The sequence below is a fragment of the Suncus etruscus genome, chromosome 6, assembly GCF_024139225.1.
Source record: "Suncus etruscus isolate mSunEtr1 chromosome 6, mSunEtr1.pri.cur, whole genome shotgun sequence".
Lineage (NCBI taxonomy): Eukaryota > Metazoa > Chordata > Mammalia > Eulipotyphla > Soricidae > Suncus > Suncus etruscus.
The window spans coordinates 69,965,137-69,976,277 of NC_064853.1; the positions used below are offsets into that span (position 1 = coordinate 69,965,137).

At 38.1% G+C, this 11,141-nt stretch overlaps 1 non-coding gene across 1 annotated transcript; it reads left to right on the forward strand.

The window, feature by feature from the left end:
* The first annotated feature begins 6,305 nt into the window (after positions 1-6,305).
* Positions 6,306-6,410, forward strand: LOC126012404 (U6 spliceosomal RNA). Its single transcript, XR_007496890.1, has one exon. It is a non-coding gene; the product is annotated as a U6 spliceosomal RNA (small nuclear RNA).
* Positions 6,411-11,141: the final 4,731 nt, after the last annotated feature.

Sequence of the window (11,141 nt, forward strand, 5' to 3'; positions counted from 1 at the left end):
CTCATTTTCTCAAGGTTTATATACCCATCTCCACTAAGAAGAGATGGAGGTGTGTCTGGGGTCTTCCCACAACCATTCCCAAATGGATTTGGAGTCTCCTGCCTGGCTCAGGCAAGTTGGATACAGCTGAGCTTCATAAACTGCCTGGGGTGACTGGGACAGTGGGTCTGTACTTTCCTGGTATCAAGGTCTATTTTTAGGGTAAGTGAAAGACATAGGGATAACCAGAAAGTAGAGGGATAGGCAAAGTAAGGAGATGACTGGCCTTCTGCTTGTCTGGGCAAGGCAGTCTTTGTTTTCTTAAATATAACATGTTCTGAACACAGAACCTGACAGACCCAGGTGCCACAGCAGAACTAATTACTAGTTTGCTTGTCCATTCTCTCTGTATGCCTCCTTCCCTTCCTTATTACCCTATTTTGCTCCCAGACTGGGTATCCTGGAATTACCATCATGTCATTACATATTTGCTCTGGGAGAATCCAGTTCCAGAGAGTGGTCAAGATGAACCATCTATTTTAAGAGGTTCAGAACTAAAAAACTCCATATCTTTCTCCAAAATCATAGAAGCTGATGAATATCCTTGTTAATAATTATGTGGTTTTTATTAGCCTCTGTGGAATTTATTTGCAAAACACTCAGAACCAAAGAGTAGAGCCATTGTACTTTTCCCCCAAGTATAAAGGAAAGAAAAGGATAACAGGAAGAGAAATTATTTTTCCTTTGATAAGCTATAAGATTATTTTAGATGCAAACATGACCTAAATTTGTTGCAGAAACACTGTTGAAGCATTATTTTAGAAAACAATCCCTTATTTTCAAGGATTTAATATTAATTAGATACGATCACTCTCTGGTTACATGATATTTGCCAGCTTTCTCTTCTACCCATAGAACATTTGTCTTGAGTATGAGTCAACAAAGTGATATTTTTTATGGTTGAGTTGAATATCTTTGTGGTATGTAGTATGGCAATTAATATGTACTAGTGTCCTCTCTCTCTCATACACCACCCCCACCCAAAAAGAAGACAGGTACGTTCTCCCATAAAGCTGTTTTTGTAGCACCAAAAAGGAAGGGTGTGATTAGCCTGTCCTCAGAATTAAAGAACCATACATGATATCTAACAAAGTAGTTAATGTTTTATTTTTGTATTTGTACAATGGATATAAAGAGGCCGAACTTTGAATGATTGAATTGCAATTACATGCCAATTGCCAGTACCATGGTACGTTAATAAGAGTCATTATTAGAATTTAGAACATTAAAACAAGAACTTGAGCTCAAGTCAAGAAACTCTAATGGGTAGAGATATATACAATGGTAGGATGCTTGCTTTAAATAATCAGGAGCGATCCCAGGAGTACACCCTGTATACAGCCAATTATGGCACAAAACCATAACACACATATATAAATATCCCCCTCTTTAATATGTACATTAAGAAACCAACTATAAAAAAATACAAATAAGCAAAAACTTGCCCAATTCCATTACTTAAAGATAAATATTTACATTTTGATTTGATTTTGATTTGGTTTATATTTGTCCAGTTTTTTTCTGAGCCTGTCTACCCTTATATACTTTAGAAAATAAAATATTCATAATAATTCTGCATAGAAACTACCCGATTGGCTGACACAGAATCCACACCTTACTCTCCACCTTACGCTCCCTCGATATAAATATCCCTTCCCACCTAAAATAAACGAAATTACTCTCCTGAAGTGGCTGGTGGATGCTTCTTTGTGAGTGCTCTACTCGCCTGTGACTTCTCACAGTGATCTCACCAGTGACTTCTATATTTAGCAACTCTGACCTCAGCAGTGATTCTGATCTCATCAGTGACTTTTACATCTTGGGATCTGACATTACACCTGGCACCCAACAGGGACCCAAAGACCGGAGAAAACCCCAATGATAGTGAGTGACTTGACCCTCACGTGAATAATTACTATGATGGCCCTGTTGAGCTGGACTGAATGTACCATGCCTTTCACTGTAACATTGGTACACACAGCCCCCATTCTGAATGGCTTTATGTTGTTCTGGTCCATCTACTTGCATTTCTCACTCTTGACTGTATGTGCCAGGATCTTTAAAGATTCTTCCACACACATGCTTTAAGAGGGGAAGAGGGTCTTTCCAGTGGTGATGAGTTCTCAATCTAAAGGCCTTCTTAGGGCTGATAATTTATTGTTCACTACTGGCACTAAATCAGAGAGACCCACATCTCCCAAGGATGATGAGCTGGTTACCATCTCTGCAGACTCAGTCTGAAAACAGCTCAGACAGAGCAACACTTGTGCCCCAAGTCAGGGGTCAGAGGAACAAGTAGATACTGGAAATCCAAATCCTGAGCACTGTCAAATGGTTAAATGTCAGGAAAGGTTGTGTATTTATCAACAGAAATGACACCAAAGAAGACTTTGTTCATTGGACAGCTATTAAGAGAAATAATCCCAGGAAGTTTGTGTAGTGTTGGAGGTTGGAGATTGGAAGACTGTGGAGTTTTATATTGTTGGTTTTGTTTGTTTGTTTGTTTGTTTTTTGGTTTTTGGGTCACATCCAGCAGTGCTCAAGGGTAACTCCTGGCTCTATGCTCAGAAATCGCCCCGGCAGGCTCGGGGGATCATATGGTAACCACTGACCTTACCTTACCTCCTTACCATGCCTTACCTCCATGCTATCTCTCTGGCCCCTGTCCTTTATTAACACTACCAATGACCACTGGCCCCCATCTTTTCATATTTGTGTTTCTTCTCTTAAATTCAGTTTCTTTTATTCTCCTCACTGTACTCTGGAGCCAACAGTGTTCAAGACAACTACCATTTAGACCATGTACTACTTCATGCAGTTTATACCCACCAATAATTAATGACATTTTAATGGCTGTACTATGGCTTCTTGTGTTTTTTGTTTGTTTGTTTGTTTTTGTTTTTGTTTTTTTTATTTTGATCATATTGGCTTACATATCTTTCACAGTAGTATTTTAGGTACATATTAACATTGAATCAGGGGAATACCAAATTTGTCCTCCCCCTTCATCCCCGTTCCCTTCCTGCAACCATATCCCCCACCCTCACCCCATCGGGCTGCTAGAGTAGGTGGGGATATGGTTGCAGGAAGAGAATGGGGATTGGGGGAGTACAAATTTAGTCATGGGTACTCCCCTGATTCAATGTTAATATGTACCTAAAATACCACTGTGAAAGATATGTAAGCCAATATGATCAAAATAAAAATTAAAATAAATACATAATATCTTGAGAATACAACACACACTTAGGATGATTAAATTCTAATATGAGATATGCACACATTATTTTATTACTCATTATTATTATAGTTATATATAGCATAATTATAATATATATTTATAATAGTTATATATAGCATATTTATAATTTATATATAGCATATAGTCTTGATGCAAAGTTCCTAGAACTCATCACCAATAAAGTGCTGATGACCCTTCATTATGCCCTTATGTTTATTCATGTCCACCTACTTATTTCTCCCATCACTTCCCATTCTGTTAGGTAGTCTCAGTTATATAATACAAGAGCAATGGTTTGTCACTTTTTATTAACCTTCTATTTCCTTTTTCCCTATATAACACAGATGAGTGAGGTTATCTACTATTTATCCTTTTCCTTCTGACTTATTTTGATTAACATGATATCCTCCAGATCCAGCCAAGTTGAGAAACCCTCAAATTCATGTGGCAAGATTTCTTACCAACTGAATGATTTTATGTTATACTTTAGTAATCCTTTCAATTTTTAGAAAATCTCATTCATCTGTATTTGAAATTCTTTTCTTCTTCTTCTTCTTCTTCTTCTTCTTCTTCTTCTTCTTCTTCTTCTTCTTCTTCTTCTTCTTCTTCTTCTTCTTCTTCTTCTTCTTCTTCTTCTTCTTCTTCTTCTTCTTCTATGGCACTCTGGAAAATTACTCATTCCAGCCTATCTAATTTTTGTTTTGTTTTGTTTTTGTTTTGGGGTACACTCAGCAGCGCTCAGGGGCTACTCCTGGCTTTATGCTCAGAAATCGCTCCTGGCAGGCTTGGGGGACCATATGAGATGCCGAGATTCAAACCACTGTCCTTCTGCATGCGAGGCAAACACCCTACCTCCGTGTTATCTTTCAGGCTCCCTATCTAATTTTTTTAATTTAAATTTTAGTGAGGTAATTTGGGTTTATAAAACTGTAACTATTTATATACTATAGGGTTATAAAGCTATTGCACCTTGCATTTGATCCATTAAACACAAATCACTGGACATTTTCAGGCCACAATCCACTTCCTAGGCATTATGAGTTCTGTCTGTGCTCAGAGGTTAAACTTTTTTTTCTTTCTAATTTTTGTTATAACATTGTGATTTAGCACTTTGTTTATAATACAGCCATTTTAGGCATTAAATAGTCAAATACCTGCCCTATCACCAGTGTGACCAGTATCTCTATTCACCTACCCACAACAATAGTTCATAGTATCGTCTTCCATGTAAGCACAAATAAATTTACATCATATTGTTGTTACAACACAAAGACAATTGGAACTATCAAATATTAGATTAACACAGGTCAATTTAAAATGATTGTTATATCTCTCCATGGTATTACTAAAGCCAGTGACTAAGGATTTTCTGGGTTGTTATAGAGCTTTTAGTGTTACTGGTGGTGGGTTGATTACTATGAAACTTTCCCACTGCATGGAGGTGGGTTGATTATTATGGAGATTTACCATCAAATTTTCTGTGATACTACTGGACTGACATTACAAGCTATTGAAGTATCATGTGGTCACTTGTGGCTGTGCAGTCCAAGATCTATCTATCTAAAACAAATCAGGCAGCTTGGAAATTTGATAATATTAACTTGTAGTGCTCTTGTTGTCAGAGGGTGTTGGTGTGGTGTTGGGCTGCTGTAGTTTATGCAGAAAAGAAAATCTGCACCTGTCTTTTCTGAAACTGCCACAGAGTTATCAGCTCAGACCTGGGAAGTATCAATGGGCATTATTTTCTTCTCCTACCTATATAGTTTTTTTTAAATAGCATTTTATTTAAAGAGATATCAATGGGCATTATTTTCTTCTCCTACCTATATAGTTTTTTTTAAATAGCATTTTATTTAAAGAGCTATGATTTACAAAATTATTAATAGTTAAGTTTAAGTAATTTAATATTTAAATTAAATTCAGTCACCAATATCAACTCCTTCTACCAGTCATACAGACTCCATAAGTTCTCCATCCCCAACCACTACTTCCATCAATCCCTGTCCACCACCTTGATAGGCACATTATAAAGTTTGGTGTAGCAGTTTAGATCTTAATATTGTTGAGTCTGTGTTTTGATAAATAGCTAACTCTCCCATATCCCTTTCCTCTGAGGTCAATAGAGGTTATACAGGTATCCCTTCTCACATTCATTCTCATTTCCCTCAGAGATAAGTGAGATCATCCTGTCTTTCTTCTTCTGACTTACTTCAATCAACATATCTTTCAATTCCAGTCAGGTTGCAGCAACTGCATGATCCCATCATTCTTGAAACTGTACAGTATTTCATTGTACATATAATGCATCTTCCTGGATCATTTGTCTGTTGTTTGACATCTATGTTTATTCCATATTTTAGTTATTGTACTAAGTGCAGCAATGAATATCTAGTTTTGAACATCAATTCTCTTGAGTTCTTTTGTGAGTCCTTTAGCTTCCACTTTCTCCCATATAACAGTTTCTTCCATCATTCAGCTTAATTTTATATTTGCATATTGTATGTATTATGACAAATACCTATTAATATCTATCTTTTCAACAATGCATCATGGTCCAGAAGTTTGTTCGTCTCTTCCAAAACCAACGTGTTAAAACTCTGGTTCCCAAAGATATATCAGAAATAAGCTCTTGGGATAAATTATAAAGAAATATATGGAAACCCCAGATATTTTCAAATACTGAGTGAGTTATTTTTAAAGAATAGGAAAGTGAACATCTCAAGAGCTAGAAGCAGTTGCTGAAAAAATTAACCGCAAGTATAAAAACTGTTGGTTTTATTCCTTTCTATAATAAAGGGAAGGACAAGTTAAATCATGTAGTTGGTTGTAGCTAGCATTACCCTACAATACCTAGATTTGGGCCTGCACATATTTTCTACCTTTCAATAGTAAACTTAGTTTTTAGAATGGTGATCTTTTGGGAAAGGTCCCTTCGCTGAAAATTGGTGTTCTCAGCTTCATTCTGGGCTGAACTACCAGTTGTATTGTGAGTTGAAGATAACAGTTTTGTTAAAGATAGGAAAATTTTCACTTCAGCAGCACGTATACTAAAATTGGAATGATACAGAGAAGATTAGCATGACCGCTGTGCAAAGATAAGAAAGATTATATTTTTAGTAATTTAGTTTTTAGTTAATGGTTCTACTGTTTGTTGTAATTTCTGCTGGAAATAGAAGAGATTGGGGCCTTTTCACACTCACAGGTTTGTTATATTCTTTATCAGGGCTTGACTTCTCTGTCTGGGGAGCCATTTTCTTGTCCATCTCTCCAATTTGATGGAACTTGTGGCGAGTAACCTTGGAAGACAATGAAACCCTGAAGATAGATTCCTCATGGCAGGATTAGAATTTTTCTAAGAAAAACGTAAGAGATCTTGCCTTCCCTCTTAATCCTTTGCATTTTTTTCTCTTTTTAAATTTTTTTGTTATTTTCTTTTTGGACCACACCCAGCAGTGGTCAGGGGTTAGTGCTGGCTCTGTGCTCAGAAACTAGTCCTGGCAGACTCAAGAAGTCATGTGAGATGCCGAGGATTGAACCCAGGTTATCCGTGTGCAAGGCAAATGCCCTCTCCACTGTGTTATTTCTCTGTCCCCATTTTTGCATTTCTTAACACATAAATGGAAGCCAGGAGGCAGACTGTCAATAGAACCTGATGATACTGGTGTTATGTTTCAGCCTTCCAGAACTATGAAAAAATATCGCTTATTTAATTGCCAAGTCTATGGTATTTTTACTTTAGAGAACTGAATCCCATGCATGTTGTATAGTTTAAATCCCTCTCGGACATGGGTCACCCGGCCCCCCTCTCCCCCTTTCCTCCGGATCTCCAGGTGGGTTTCTGGAAGGAGCTGGTGGGGCACCCTGGGTTTTCCCCACTCCCTGGCCGGGGCCCGGACACTGGCCTAGGGTGGGGCTTAAATCCCTGTCCTTCGGGCTTGGGAGGGTCTCTCTCCCTTCCTGGAGCAGGATTTTTAGCCGGCATGGGCGGGCAGCTGGCAGGCCTCCGCATGTGCCAGCGGCCTCTTGGCCCGGCCTAGGGTAGGGGGGCTCGGACATGGGTCACCCGACCCCCCCTCTCCCCCTTTCCTCCGGATCTCCACGTGGGTTTCTGGAAGGAGCTGATGGGGCACCCTGGGTTTTCCCCACTCCGAGGCTGGCTACAGAGGTTGGCTAAGGGGGTGGAGTTTGATCTGGGGGGTGGCAGATAGCTGCTCAGCTATACTCAGGCTGTCACTGGCAATTTCATACCAGTCTACATTTTGGAAACCGCGCGGGGGCTAGCGCCCCCGCTCGAACATATGCTCCTCCCAACCATTAGTACCCCAGATTTACTCTTCTTAACTTCAGTAACACACAGTTCTATTCTCTGACCAAAGACATACAGTAGATCTAACAAATCCCAGAACTACTTAGAAGGACAGAAATTGAACACATATTGAACACATATATCTTTTGAATATTTTATGGGTATTTTCTTTAACTGATGTAACTCTCTATATATTCTTCTACTATGATGTTTCTATCCACTTTTCATCTTGTCTTTTCTTTGTAAGCTGTTCAGTAAGGATTGTTGGTGGAACTGTCCCTCAGTTTGATGCCTATGATTGAACTATGTCATGGAAATTGCTGGTCTTGTTCCTATTGCCTCCAGATGCACCAATAACGCTTCATGGCATTGATCCTTGTTTGCATAGACACATTAAAATGGGAAAATACCATACATACAGATAAGTTCTTATCTAATAAATCTCAGTACAATGTACCTTACACCCTGAACATTGATAGAATGACCTGGCACAGGCCTCAGAAGAATGGGCATGCTCCATTCACGCCGGAACCAGGCAAGCTATCTACGAAACATCCAAGGTCTTCTATAGCAACAGCTGGAAGCAGTCCTCTACCAGGAAAGACTCTACCAAGGGTCTGACATCGACCTCCTAAAAAGAGACTTCCGTTTACACTGAGAAGACTTGACAACAACAATGACCTGCTCTACAGGACATGGTTCTCTCTATTGCCCCTTAAGTGAGGTGAAACGAGAGGATGCTCTGCACCATCCTGACTACAATATGGGATATGCAGACTCCAGGATCTTTAATACAGAAGCATGATACCAACAACAACAGAGACTAAGTGAGGAATGGAGGTGTATTGCCACTACAGAGGATGACTTGAATTGGACAAACTAGTGTGCCTGGAGCCTAGAGTCAGTCCTGTGCCAGGAAACTTCAGGGGTAAGGTCTCCTTGTATTTAGACCATAATTTGCCTTTCCATATCCCTTATGTTTTGGTGGGCCTATGCAAACAAATGCCACTTTAATACCGTTTTTTACTATGTTCCCTTGACTCCAATCCTTAAGAAAAACAACCCACTAAAACTTTTGAGGCTAACTTGAACTAGTAAGCATGTGCATGGAACTAGAGAAATGTACTTTGCCCTCAATGTTTAAGGAGTTACATAAGTCTAATGTCTTTAGATTATATTGTGTGCTGCTAAATAAAAATAAATAGTATGTATAGTATACATATGTATAGTATATGTATATGTATAGTATAAATAGTATGTATATGTATATGTATAGTATAAATAGTATGTACTACAACTGGGGATTTGAGGGACAAAGTAATTGTATTGTACATGGGTTCAGTTTTGTTTTTCTTAATGTTCTTTGGCTGAAAGTTCAAGGCTGGGATATCATTGATGGGACTACCGAGAATTCTGTTTATGGGTGATTGGGCTTCCACTGTAACTTTACCCTGTCCTCTTTCTTTGCATCTTTGTTGTCATAATTAAAATAAAAAATAATAATAATAATAAAAAAAATTAAAAAAAAATTTTCAGCACCATATAGGATGCCATGAATTCTGCCATGGGTGATTTCTGAGTATAGATACAGAAAGCTATGAGTATAGCTTAATATGTCCCAAACCTCTCTTCAAAAATATAATTGTAAAACAAACAAAAATTCATTGTAGCTTTATTACACATATAATATAGAGGGGCCAGAGAGATAGTACAGTGGACAGAAAACTGGGTATGCAATGGCATACCTTGGTTTAATCCCTGGCACCCATTATGGTCCCCAGAGCCCTTCTAGGAGTAATTTCTGGATGTAGAACCTGGAGTAAGCTCTGTGCACCATCAGTTGTATTGTAGAAGAGGGCCATATAGAAAGGGGAAAAGTTGAGGAGATAGTACAGGATGGCTAGCCCTGGTTTGATCTCTGGCACACTGCATATGCTCTCTTGAGCAACAACAAGACTGATCTCTGAGAACAGCCAAGTATAGCCCAAAGCCCATTAGATGGATGGGTAGATAGATAGATAGATGATAGATAGGGCAAAAGTTTAGTCCTGTGGTTATTCCAAGAATGTGCATAATATTTCAAATATTTTTTATTAGTGCTAAGTAAAGAACAGTGCATCCCAGATTCTAAATTGTCATAAAATTTTCATCATCTAACTCCTAAACCTGCTGAATTTCTTTTCGTTTGTTGTATTCAAGAGATGTGAATTCAAGATATGTGAATCAATAGAAGTGTATTCAAGAGAAATGAAGAGAAAAACCTATATGCCATATATTAATAGATACTTTGACTTATAAAAAAAATCCCAGATTATTTATCCTAAGTAAGGAAGTAATAGGGAATTGCAGAATGAATGAATGCTTTATTATTTTCACAGGTTTTGTTGTTATATGATAAAAATTAAAGAGAATATTTCTTCAGTCTGGAGTTGGAAATAACATGGCTTCCATCTTGGGAGCACTGATTTCTGACTCAGAGCAGAGACAGTCTTAGCTAGCAGGATATTCTTTTGGGAATGAGAGTGTGCTTGAGAGAGCTTTTTGTAATCTTGATTATATAATGGCTCCTGAAATAAAAGGCTCTGAGGTGGAGGGGACTTGGTTTCATCTGAGGATGCTTTTAGTTTCTCTGTCTTGTGAAACATAAAATCAATGGTTCTCTTAAGCTAAAAGTTTGAGTTGAGCAGATAATGCAGGGTGGGATATTAAAGCTGCTCACCCTGAAACAAATGTAAGTAAATAACTGAAGAACTACAGAAATCAATGGATTCAGATGAGTGGTAAAAGACAAATATGGTTTGACAACTTATGATTTCTTGCATTGAGGGTTGAGACTTCTCTGAATTCACCTTAATTAGAGAGGAAATTGTTATCTTGTTCGATGAACTCTGCCTGCAGCTGACTGGGTTAAAGTGAACCAATTAGAAACTTCTGGGTGTTGTATTTTGGGATGTATTTGCTAAGTCAGATATTTTAATTCAATTGGAAAGTCAAATATTTTAACACACTTGGAAATTATCAAAAATAATATATTTTAATCTTCTGAATAAGAGAGGCAGAATTACACACACACACACACACACACACACACACACACACACACAGAAATACTCAGGGAGATGAATAGACAGCAGATGAAGAGAGTCCACTAGAAACCATGTGTGTCCTTCATTTGTTCCTGAGGTCAGGCAAATTACTATCAAGACTCTTGATTTCTTCTACCCTTGTTATTAAAGAATAGTATAAGATTTATATAGGATGTCTTTGCATTTAAGATATAAAGTTTTGGTAAAGGATTCCAAATTGGGGGGGTGTTCAAGAGAAGGGTAGTCCTAACATTTGCTTAAAAACAAGAACCACCAGAAGTACATTTGGTGGAGTGTGGGTATTTGATGATAGGAATTAAGCCTAGGGCCTCACATACGCATCACTACATTTTCTTTTCCACTCTTCTGTGTGTGTGTGTGTGTGTGTGTGTGTGTGTGTGTGTGTGTGTGTGGAGTGTTCAAAGTTTCCAGGAAGGGCCTCATACATGCAAAACAAATGTTATAAAAC